General features: G+C 33.3%; 1 long non-coding RNA gene across 6 annotated transcripts in view; it reads right to left on the reverse strand.

Annotated features, from left to right (window-relative positions):
* The window catches only part of LOC143229995 (uncharacterized), a 56,436-nt gene that overhangs the window by 27,324 nt on the left and 15,693 nt on the right, over positions 1–13,419 (reverse strand). For 2 of the 6 annotated variants that reach the window (XR_013016170.1, XR_013016174.1), the window contains exon 1: positions 10,597–11,646. The exons of the other annotated variants lie outside the window; for them this stretch is intronic. This is a non-coding gene — a long non-coding RNA (uncharacterized LOC143229995). Of the gene's footprint in view, positions 1–10,596; positions 11,647–13,419 lie in introns of those variants that run through there. 6 annotated transcript variants of the gene reach the window in all.

Below are 13,419 nucleotides of genomic sequence, written 5' to 3' on the forward strand. Positions count from 1 at the left end.
ACCCTCTCAAGATTTGCACCATCTCTGACTGTTTTTATTAAAGGTATTCACTTACATTAACATAACTATAAACTTTACTTGTTTAAATCAAACCATTTAGAGTCATATATGAAAGACAAACCTCATGTTCAATTTACTAATTAATGTTTGATGTCTAATATAGATGGTAAGTAGTTCAGATACATCATACATCAGAAGGTCCTGGGTTGTTCTTTAGTTATTACCTAGTATTATACTTTACTTGTTTGTCAATGATGAACTATTTCAGATATGTTAAACAATGTGAAAAATGAAAAACAGTAAACTTTAAACTTGAGGTTAAAAAAAGCTTTCATAATTATCAAAATAACTTGTACAACTTTTCTGTGTCCAGATTATTCACATATAATTCAGTTTTCACAGGGAGTCAACAACAAAGTCCTGGTAACATTCAATGTTACAAATGAAGATATATTGTACAAAGTTTGCAGATAATGTGTGTGAAGCTATTCAAGAGGTGGAAATTTTTCATTTTAAAATTCTACATAATGAATTTTGAAGGTTTGTAGAATCAAATCAAAATTAATGTGATATGTTTATAACCATTCAGTCCTTAAGTTACTGTTTTCATTCTTTGATATTATTTTTAATGTTAGTTTGAATATTTCCCTACTGTTAGATAAAGTAACGTGCAACTTGGTCTAAATATTTCCTTACTATTAACGTAACCTCCTAAACTATTCTTTTAACAAACTGGTCCTCAAGTTAGGGTTTTTCATGTTTTTTTTTTTTTCAATGACAGACTGATACTGTTTGAGACTGTAGTTTCTCATCTGTGATAATGGAGGGGAAAAGAGAGTCTGGATAATACAAAACAAAGAAAAACTTGTGCATGTCTCTGTATTTCTGAGATAGATGAAAGGATTAGAAAAGTAGTTTGACCTGATATTCAACCTTACAGGTTTCACTATATTCATTTAAATTCTCCTTTTGTTAGATTTAATTTTTGAATTGTGAAAACACAGAATGTAAAAACTAGTTCTGAAGTTTTGTATGACAGCTTGTGGGATTCTCAGGATTCTTTTAAAAGATAAACTGGATAATCTATCCATGGATGAGTGAATTAACTATAGCTTCATGTAAAAAGATATTACTTAACCATATTGACTTTTTAAACACATTTTTAAACTGTTTATATGTCACATTGCTGATTATTCTAAGAGTGTGTTGTTTACAGAATCCCTAATTATATACAAGTTGTCAGAAATATGTACACGAATGTATTCTCAATATGGGGAGCACTTGCTCTAATCTGGAAAATGAGAAACTTAATTTTTATTCATTCAACATATCTAAATGATTGGTTGGTTTGGTGTTTTATGGCACAAAGCAGCTACACTATCTGTGCCAAACATCCAGTAAAAAGTTAAAGTAATATTATTAAAATTTGTAAAAGGAAATTAATGTAAAATAAAATAAAGTTTAATTTTTGAATTAAAAATATAAATAACATTAAATACATTTTTTACATCTAGTTTACAGCAGTGAGAGAAAATACAAATTGTAAAGGACTTTCTATAGCATAACTGTAATTATCATAATTCGCCAGGAAGACTAACAAGTAAGTTCAAAAACCACCGTTAGTCACCTGAAGTTGGCCTTTCCAGTCCTGGTTCCGAGTCATTTGACATTACAGCCATTTTCTAATTTCAAGTCGAACTAAATGGACTTTGATTCTTAAAAGCAAATTACATTAAAAAAAAGGTCTAATGTATAAATTAAAAAACCTAAATAGCATTAAAATTATTAATGGCCTTTAAAAAACTAAAAACATTTCCAACGTGGACAGTGTCACCATCACCAATAACACTGTGTAACGTTATGGACAGAACATGTTTAGTATAGTGCTGTCATTGAGAGACATGATGACAACAAGACAGTAACATGTGGCTTATTGTGACCTGAGTGTTACACATACAACACAATGTATGGCTGTACTCTGCAATTAAGATAACCTGCCTTGATGGTGGCAGGTGGATGTGGTGATGTAAATGTCAAAATGAGGACACTGGTTGGCATTGTAATTCCATCTTTGCGAGTGGAGATACACCTCACTGCAGAAACTCCTTGGGTGAAGAAACCAGCAAGAATCCCTGACTCAAGAATGTTCTTTAAATCCCTCTCTACAATAACTCCTCATGATGAATTCAAAGTAGCATGAGGTGTAACCTCAACAGGTATATCCCTGATTGCCTTTGAATGCAAGTCCTTAACTTCAGTAGGATGTAACACTTTTTTACAAATAAAGTCACTCCTACCTCTCTCTTTAATAATGTATCAATGTCACTGAGAGTTATTATAATACAAGGGTAGAAATATTCTAAATTTTCAGCAAGACACATGTCCTGCTGGACAGTGAAACTTGCTGGACATTTGAAATTTTAGCAGGACACCTCAAAATTGTCACCGGACATTACCGAAAACAAGAAATCAAGTAGAGACAATTATTATATAAAACAGAATCATTTTATTTATGGCAATGAAACATTATTTCAAAGCAACTGGTAACAAGCCTTGTATTCATTAAAATTGACACATCAATCAAACTGGTAGATTTAGTCATTCAGCAGTAAGACATCAGCTGATGTAACTCAGTATCTCTATTGTATCTACATGTGTAAGTTTCATGTGGACTCACAAATCGTCTGGTTTTTTTACTGTCCTTCCATCAGGATTCTACAGACTTGCACAGTAATTCTGTACTTGCAAGATCACAGGTTTTAGCTAATTTTGTCATCAAGTCATTAAGAGAATCATTTATTAGTTTGGACTGCCAGTCATCTTTAATAACTATCATCTGGGAAAATCCACGTTCTGGTTCAGCAGATGACACAGAAATCACCTGCATGAGGCATACCAAGGCCAACATTGTTGATCCAGGGAAAGGTTTACCGTCCTCAACAGTAATTTGATTTAACATGTGGGCACACAATCCACTTGAACTACTAGCCAGGGACTCATTGGATTTGGCAAGTCTTGTGGCTTTGAGGAGTGTCTCATGTAACTCAGCTTGGCAAATATCAGCTGCAATGTTGAAACCCTTAGCTTCTAGCAGAGCACCAGAGTGGTCCAATAGTGTCTGAAGTTCATTATGGCCATAAGATGACAATGCTTCCTTGCTTTTAGGCAAGTTGCTTGGTTCAAAAATTTGAAAGGCACCAATAAAATCCATATCAACTTCTTCAAATCTCTCATTCAGATATGTGACAATTTTACCTGTGAAGATGGCAGTTTCTTCAGCCATGGATTAAGCAACTGTCTCTTTTGTGGCACTTTTTGAGCCTCTGGCCCTTGTGTGACCACTAATAGCAATCATCTTTCCTCTAAGTAACCACTTGCCAGTTTGTTCACTTGTTGTGAGCTCTTTAAGAATTTTCTGGGATCTCTCAACATGATTCAGATTGCCCAGCTTCTCTTTTCAAACAGTGAGTTTGTCAGAAACAATGTTCACAGTAGCAGAATTGTCTTGCATTTTGAGACTAAGAAATGTCAAAACAGGCAGAACTGCCAAGAGTATGTCCATGTACAGGATGAATTTAAGGCTTGTCAAAGTACTGTATAATCCTGCAGCTTTCTGTCCACGTTCCCCTTTGTCATGCAGCTTTACTTGATACAAATGCTTTGCTAAAGCTGGCCAGTTATGAGAAACTGACTCCAGAGCACGCTCTTTGTAGGCCACCCACCGGGTTCCTGTCCCTTTTGTTGGCTTTCTAACAACAATGTTGTTGGCTTTACCAGCTTCTTTGAGGCCAGCCCAGTTCTGTGGTGAATTGTCATAAAACTTCCATAGGTTTTGTAAAAAGGTTTGGATACTATCAAGGTAAGGGATGTCCTTGATGGTCTTCTTTATTGCAAGTTCCAATCTGTGACTAACACAGTGGATCCCTATCAAATAAGGTTTTTACACCTTCAACCTGTTGACAAGTCCTTTATTTGTGCCAAAATTGACAGCTGCCCCATCAGCTGTCAAGCATACAATTGATTCAAGCCAGTCAGGAAACTTGCCATATATGGACAATGCTGCAAATAATTAGTATCCAATATTAGTTACTTTCTATAAAACAAACAGAATGTAAATTTGTACTTTGGAAAATTCAATTGCTCCATTATCTATTACGCTAGTTATGCTGGGTTAAGCTCCAATTCTGGAAGTGGTAAATACATGGTTCTTCTTGGTTTAAATCAATTGAAATATGCTCGAGATTTCACTGATGTATATTAATAATGGAATGACTATGTAAACCTGAATTAAAACACAAATGTACATGAAATATTGTCCATTTTAATTTGTCTTAATTAGGGAATTCAGGATAAATCCAGAAAATTCTCATCCCAGGTAATTAAGAAACCTTTACCTGAACTAAGTGCCTGTAGCAAGTGTTCAGAATCAGCCTTCTCAACTGACTGCAGACACAGGAAGTGGGTTACTGGGTAACAGTCACTGTCCAAGTATCTTACATAGACTATCTCCTGCTCAATGTTGGCAGTGTCTGTTGAGCCGTCAGTCATAATGCCAAAGAATAATGAGGTGTGCAGATGAGATCTGACATTAATTCTAATTGTTTCTGCAGTATGCTTCGTAAAGATAACTGCTTGTTTGTCATTGGCATAATGTTCTGTTAAGTTCATACCAAAGTTGTGCTCCTGCAGCAACAGAAGCTCTTGAAAATTGCTGAATGGTTTGGCATTCAAAGCCATATAAAGGGCAGTCCTGAACAGTACAAGCAAACTATCTTTCTCAGTCTGGTTAAGTTTGCTCAATTCTTTCATCATGGGAGTTAAATCAGGTGTTTCTTTTGCTGTCTTAGCTTGACAACTTAGACTGTGGGCACGACTGTTTTCATGCTCCTTAACAATACTTGTTCTCAGGTTGGAAGATCCTGTTATGAAGGTTTTCTTCTGCCTTCCACTACTTTGGTCATATTCCTAACAAACTGAGCAAAACATCAGTCTGGTAGCATTATTATACTCCAGCCATGGTCGGCCTCTATTCCATTCATCCTGGAAATGATGAATAGGCTTAGCACCAGTACTAGCAGTAACAGTTTTTGCTTTAACACTTGGGCTTGGGTCAACAAGCTTGGGTTTTTTCACTTGGGGTTCTATAGTATTGTCTTCTTATTCATTAGTCTTGCTTGTGAAGCCAAACTGAAATAGATCGTGAGACTTTCCCGTTTTTTTTACTATCATATGCCATGGTAGGATCGTTGTGAATGTTTGGCAGTCATGTGACTATCCGGAACGGCACAAATAAGGCGACCTAAAAAGCGCATTCACAACTGTTTTTTAAAATTTGCTTTTTTTTGTCTTAAATCTTAAATTTTGCAAGTTATTTTCCACTCATTATAGAATATACTTTTAAGCAAAATCTTTGGGCTGTGCATACACAGCTTTTGCCTCACTTATTTTGAGGGGCGATGTATTTGTGTCCGACACGTTAGGAATATGACCACGGTCACAATGTCGGTGATAGATGGGAAAGTGCCGGTCAAACTTGATTTTTTAATGGACATGTCTGGCTTTAAATAAAAAATTTTTAACCCTGTAATACTTTGTTCCTATGCTTAACTTTCATCTACATCTTACATTATCACAGTTATTGTTTACCTTGGGTCTCACTTCTGTCTCATCCTGCTTTAAAGTTTCCTTTTCAGATGTATTAATACCCTTTGCAAACAAGCCAGTCTTTATCCTATTTATTTAAAAGTAAACCATCCATTTAAAAATGTCCTCTCACATGTCCAATCAGTCAATCTGTTCATTCTTACATATTAACCTTGCATCCAGCCCTGGTGATGTACTTATTTTCATTCCAACCATTAGTTCTCAGCAGTATTCTAAACATTTTTTCTATGAGTTAGATCCACTGATTTGCCTTTACCTACAACATTAGTTTCTATGTGCACATCAAAAATTGCATCATTGCTAGCTCCTTAATTATATATCTCCTGTTCTGTCAGATATATCTTCCACCCATTCTTCTGGATATCATAATCCAGTTCCTTCTCCCTATTTATCCCATAAACCATCTTGTCTGTTGAACTTTAGAGGTCCTAATATTGACGTTCCTTTCCTTCTCAATCCCTCCAGAAAAAACTACTGAATTTTGATCACTATCAAGTAAATAGTTAAACCTTTTGAAGAGTAACTAAATATTTGAATCAATCAAAAATATTTTTACACTAGTGATAAAAGTATTTATTCCACTTTATTTTATTGTACAATGTATGATTTACAAGAGGCAGATCTAACCAAAAAAAACATCTTGATGCCTTCTGGCATTAACTAAACATGCCCAAGAAAGAGAAAAACCAAAGTTGTATTGACAACCAGCAAAACTGTGGAGGAACTTAAAATAAACGAGTTTCATGAACCATTTGTTCTCAAAATAAATATTACAATGACAACAAGATCAGAGATATTTTATCCTGAAAAATAGAAGTGAAGGGCAATGTTATTATTTAACAACCTATTTAATACTGTTAGTAAAAAACATGGTCCTTGATAAAAACACTTTTTATTCAATTATGAATAATGCATTAAATCAAATTATGTGCTTTTTAATGATGACATACATTTAATTTAGCAAAAGCAACATGTTATAATAACTTATAATACTGATCTTTTTACTTCAAGTTTTAGAATAGCTTTTAACATCATCAGTCATGAAATGTTCCAATTGCTCTTAATGCATGAATTGTAGGTAACATGACATTATATTTTGTACCAAGAAAGATAACTTTCTTTGAACAGCATTGAATTAACATCTTATTATTGAATGTTTGGAAAACATTAACTAAATATATTTCAGTTACTTTTTTGTTAAGCACATGTGTAGACAACTGGTTATCTGTGCCATACAAACTACACAAATGTAGACAATTGGTTATCCGTGCCATACAAACTACATAAGTGTAGACAACTGGTTATTCGTGCCATACAAACTACACAAGTGTAGACAACTGGTTATTCGTGCCATACAAACTACACAAGTGTAGACAACTGGTTATTCGTGCCATACAAACTACACAAGTGTAGACAACTGGTTATTCGTGCCATACAAACTACACAAGTGTAGACAACTGGTTATTCGTGCCATACAAACTACACAAGTGTAGACAACTGGTTATTCGTGCCATACAAACTACACAAATTTAGACAACTGGTTATTCATGCCATACAAACTACACAAGTGTAGACAACTGGTTATTCGTGCCATACAAACTACACAAGTGTAGACAACTGGTTATTCGTGCCATACAAACTACACAAGTGTAGACAACTGGTTATTTGTGCCATACAAACTACACAAGTGTAGACAACTGGTTATTCATGCCATACAAACTACACAAGTGTAGACAACTGGTTATCTGTGCCATACAAACTACACAAGTGTAGACAACTGGTTATTCGTGCCATACAAACTACACAAGTGTAGACAACTGGTTATTCATGCCATACAAACTAGATTTACCACTTTGCCAGAGAAGACCAGTTGAATGACTTTATAACTGTGTATTATATGATTCTCTAAACAATTAACTATAATTTAAGTGAATAGCTATATTAATATGTTTGTGATCAAGAATGTTCAATATTTATTTGTCTGAGTATTAGATGAAAAATTTTTGGTTTTAAATAGTCCATACAGTTATACTTTTGTTGTTTATGCTAATTAAATATATTAAAAATATTCACCTCCATACAGAAAAAAACATTTTGAGTATATAAACTTGGTTGGCTAAATATTGAACTTTACTTTGGAGGTCTATGTTAGACTAATAAATATATATATGTGTTTTTTTTTCATAGATAGTACATTCAGTAAGTTTTTGGGTTCAACTTTAATTCAAAATTTTTGAAATGAAGACTGTTAGCCGAAAAATAATAAAACAAAGCTTACTCACATTGTAATCAGCATCCAAACATAATAATTTAAAATAATTTGTTAAACTGATTTAACTAAATCAAAGTTCTCGGATCATGTGACAACACATGTATTACTTTTGGAGCGATCAACCCTACTTAGCTTCTCCTTTATCTGGGCATGAATGAGATCAAAATGTGACTTTAATGACACTATTGTTTTTAGTCAAATGTTATTGGGTTTTTTTTGTAGTAAACTGATCTGACAAAATACAACATACAGAGACATTTACATATAAAAAGATGACAGCAAAAGATTTTCCTTTCAACAGTGATACAAAAGCTTACATCATTCATGTAAGAAATGAATCAAACCAGACGGGTATAAGATCTGAAGTACAAAAAATACAACCTGTACGCAAAATATGTTACCACGTTTGTACTGGAATTAATTCACATTTAACAGAAATGCTTTCTAAAAAGAGGTATGGTCAACTGTAATTTGAAAATGTTAAGCACATGGCAACTTTGTTGCTTTATCTTGTGTTTTTAATGTGCCATCAGTACTATGGCCAGACTGAAAAAAAAATTGATTTCATTTTGAGATAAGAAAGCCATGTAACCTTGTCTGTGGCGAGCACAGTATCAAATCAAATTTGGACACTTATTAATTTTGATTAAAGTTAAAAAAAAATACCTTTACATTCTGAAGAAGCCATAAATGTATTTCATTGGTTTGAATAAAAATATATTCTTTTATAGTCATCTGGAGTTTAAAGGTCATTTTTTCATAACTTTTATTAAAATGTTTTAATTCTTTTAGACAGTTGTAGCTATTTAGACAAAACAGCCCAAAATAAATTGCATTTATATATCCATGTATCACAGTTTAATTTACTAAAAAAATGTGAATCCAAGTAACGCTATGCAAAAGCAGTTTTATATCACAATGTAAATGAAAAATGTAAAATTAGGAACATCCCAAACACCCTCACTTGTACATAAAATATATTATGAACTCATATGTTACATCTAAAAATGAAAGATGCAATTATTTTTTGTATTCTACAAATGTATAAAGAATACATATATAAAAATTACTATACCACAGTTTCTTCATTTAGTACACAACATTCTGAGTCTTGAATTAAGCCCAAATGCCAATCTATGATGCAACATACACCTTTTATTAGTAGCATGCAAACTTCTAGATATAAAATACACAGCTTCTATCTTCAGCAAATCTTTGAAAATATCAAATTGAACAATCTTTAGTATAATTACTAATATGAAAATACAATGAATAGTTTTAGGACTTTATAAAACATGATAACGTAGTCTTGTCATTTCTACCAACATGAAGAAATAAAGTTGAAATAACAAAGGAAGGAGCAGTTTACTACAGCTTGAAGCATGTTAGCAGATCTTCAAAACTACTTCCTGAAATAACTTCAACACCTTCCACAATAGTATTAACTCTGAATTCTATATTTTAAACATACAAAAACTCTATACACTATCTCTCTCTGTTCATCCTGATTTTTAACCTAAGTGATGTTGTACATCATGAAACCTACAACATGCAGCTAGAGATCTAAACTTCTACTTTAAATTACCTCTAAATGTTAGAATCCCAACCTGTATTAAACAGTACCAGCACATTTGATGTTGGTAATGTTATTAAAACTATAATAAAAACAATGTTGCTTTATCATCTGTCTACAAGTTTAACTGTCACAGGACTCTCTTTCCTTTGTCAAGAGAAGAATTCTTAACTCTTAAAAGAACTAGCTAGCAATAAGGATAACATAGTTACTTCACCTGATAAAATTGCTGGATTTATATTTATAGACAAAGAGGGCAATTCTAAGTTTTGTCTTGTAAAGGAGATGCTAGTTATTTGGGAGTTGGCAAGGTTTGGAATAGGTTTTATTCTGTCTGAAAATCAATCAGAAACAAGAACTGAAAACTACTTTAAAGAATATAAGGATCTTAAAAGAAGTAAGACACTGAACTAGAAAACAAAACAAAAAACATTTTTTCAGAATACTCTCACATACCTGGACAAAGCAGACAAATCATTTGACATTGGGACCAAAGATACAGTTCAAATAATAAAAGTGCAGCTTCAGATCCAGTGATGATAAGGAAGAACATATTCTTTATTTACAATATTGCAGAAGGAAAAAGTAGTGATGTTGGAATGTTACAAAAATATGAGGGAAAGATAAAAATAATAAAATATTGGAGGAAAGGATGAAACAGTATAAACAGGAGCAAACAGCAAGTTTAATTTTTGAAAATGGAAAAGAAGAGCAAGAGACCAGTTTAAGTGAACACCAGACAAAAGATGATGTTTACATCACACATGATGAAAATAAAGGTACTGATCAAAGTGACAGTTCCAGCAAGTAAAGTGTGGCCCTCAAGTAAGAACATGTAATCCTAGAAGTAGCTTAGTGTAATCTGTAGTATGCCAGATAACACACAACATACGCTGATAGAAGCATTTAATAATACATGCATGTGATTTGTTCTGATGGAGAAGCAAATCATAAACAGTGGATTATAAAATTTAAAAAAATAAATGAATATGGCATCCAGTAAGGATAAAGTAAATTACTTGTAGGCATTAATCACATTTAAGTACTTCCAATTAAATATAAAAAGATGACATATTTGGCTACTTACTTTATTTAAATGTTAATTCCATCCTACTTTCCTTTTGACTAAACAAGTTTTTACATCGTCATAGAAACTATCAGTCTTAATTTCCAGGTCATTCTGGATTCTGTTTGACAGGACAGAAAAAACACTCGATTTCTTCAAATGAGATTTCAATAATCGATCATATTTCTTGCACAAATTTACCTTATCCATATTATTTAAATAACCAAATCTACTTGAATTCCATGTCCCAAATTCACTGTTAAATAATAAACATCGCCAGCACAAAAGCTTTTGCAAGTTAAAACAAACAGTTAACCAAGTTGTCCTGTCATATTGCTTTACAATGAATTTTCGAACCCACTGCTTTGTTCTTAGTTATGCTTAGATCTGACATCAGTCACCCTTTACTGATTATGTTTTTTTTTTCACTAAAACTTGTTCACTAATAGGCTTTCAGTTATACAGTTACATTTTGAAGGGTGACAACAAAAAATTGTACACACAAACCATAACAGTATCATTTAATACAATGCCTGAAGCCCTTGCACATCACGTGACATCACAGAGGTAACAAACAGCTATGACACAAGGTGCTGGTCGTGAAATGTTTGTTTTGAATTTCATACAAAGCTATCTGCGCTAGCCGTCCCTAATTTAGCAATGTTAGACTAGAAGGAAGACTAGTTAGTCATCACCACCCACCGCCAACTCTTTTACCAATGAATAGTTGGATTGACCGTCACATAATAAAGACCGCATAGCTGAAAGGGCAAGCATGTTTGATGTAACAGAAATTTGAACCAGCAACCCTTGGATTACAAGTCGAATGCCTGAACCACCTGGCCATTTGCTGATGAAAAGCTAGAGAAATCATGAGTAATTGGTAAATGTGTAAATCATTAATTTTGTAGTTAATTTAGATTCATGATTTGTAGAAATATATTTATCTTTTAAGAGCAAAACTCTTTAAACAATTCTCATGAAAAAATAAATTCTTAAGTTTCCAAATTAAGTAAAAAAGGTTTTTTCCTATTTGATTTGTTTATTGTAGAGTTTAATTTATAAAATAATAATTACAAAACGACAACTTTTCACAATTTTTTTATTTCGCTTAAATTTTTTAGTGATTTAAATAATTTAATATATAGTATAAACAGTCAGTAAGTTCCAATTTTGCATGTATTTTGAAGGAAGATTTGTTTGTTTGTTTTGAATTTCATGCAAAGCTACTCGAAGGCTATCTGCGCTAGCCGTCCCTAATTTAGCAGTGTAAGACTAGAGGGAAGGCAGCTAGTCATCACCACCCACCGCCAACTATTGGTCTACTCTTTTACCAATGAATAGTGGGTTGATTGATTGATTGATTTAGTGTTTTATGGCACAAAGCAGCGAGGCTATCTGCGCCAGACATTCGGTAAGAATGTAAAAAAAATAATAAAATAAAATAAATAAATGTAGTAATAGACATAAATGGAAATGAAGGTAAAACAAAAAAGTATAAAACCAATGTTGAGACCTAGTCTACAATGTTAAGATAGAAGGCAGAGTATAAGAAGTTGTAAGGTATTTACTCTAGCAAAAAGGTAATGATCATAACCCGCCAGGAAGACTAACAGGTAAGTTCAAGAACCACTGTCAGTCACCTGAAGTTGGTCTTTCCAGTCCTGGTTCTGGGTTATGTGTCATAGCAACTAGTATAAAAATGTAAAAGAATAGAAGTTTTAAAAGATACATAGCAAAATTGTAACAATGAGTAGCCAAATGTCCAGTAAAAAGATAAAGTCAAGTAAATGGAGTAAAATTTGTAAAAGTAAATGAAGGTAAACACAAAACAGCAATTAAAACAGAAAATGGTGTAAAAACCAATGGTGACATCCAGTCCTCAAAGTTGTAAAATATTTACTCTAGCAAAATGGTAATGATCATAACCCGCCAGGAAGACTAACAGGTAAGTTCAAGAACCACCGTCAATCACCTGAAGTTGGCCTTTCCAGTCCTGGTTCCGGGTTATGTGTCATAGCAGCTATTATCAAAATGTAAAAGAATAAAAGTTTTAAAAGACACTCTGCAAAATCGTAATAATGAGTAGCCAAATGTCCAGTAAAAAGATAAAAGTCAAGCAAATGGAGTAAAATTTGTAAAAGTAATTGAAGATAAAAGCAAAACGGCAATTAAAACAGAAAATGGCGTAAAAACCAATGTTGACATCCAGTCAACAAAGATGTAAAGGACTACCTGTAGCAGAATGGTAATGATCATAACCCACCAGGAAGACTAACAGGTAAGTATAAAAACCACCGTCAGTCACCTGAAGTTGGTCTTTCCAGTCCTGGTTCCGGGTTATGAGTCAATATGGCCAGTACTAAAAAGTAAAATAATAAAAGTGTGAAATGATATGCAGCAAAAGTATAATAACAACTCGCCAGGACGACTAACAAGTAGTTCAAACGGATAGTTCAAACAGTAGCGTTAGTCACCTGAAGTTGGCCTTTCCAGTCCTGGTGTCGAGTTATTTAATGTTCTGGCCATTGTCCAATGTCAAATTGAATGAGAGAGATTAAAACTGTAAAAAAGGAACCACAATTAAAAAGGTGTAATTAATAAATATGCAACACTTAAATGAGATTAAAGGCCATTAAAAAATTAAAAACATTATCAAGGTGGACAGAGTCACCATCACCAATAACTCTGTCCAATGTTACAGACTGACCCTGGGAAAAAATATGTTTAAAATATTGCCGTCGTTGAGAATTGTAACGATGGCAAGAAAGTAAAACGTGGCTGATAGTGATTTGAGTGTTACACAAACTACACATTGGTGCATCAATTCCAGATAAAAGAAAA

The sequence above is a fragment of the Tachypleus tridentatus genome, chromosome 10 (assembly GCF_004210375.1).
Source record: "Tachypleus tridentatus isolate NWPU-2018 chromosome 10, ASM421037v1, whole genome shotgun sequence".
Lineage (NCBI taxonomy): Eukaryota > Metazoa > Arthropoda > Merostomata > Xiphosura > Limulidae > Tachypleus > Tachypleus tridentatus.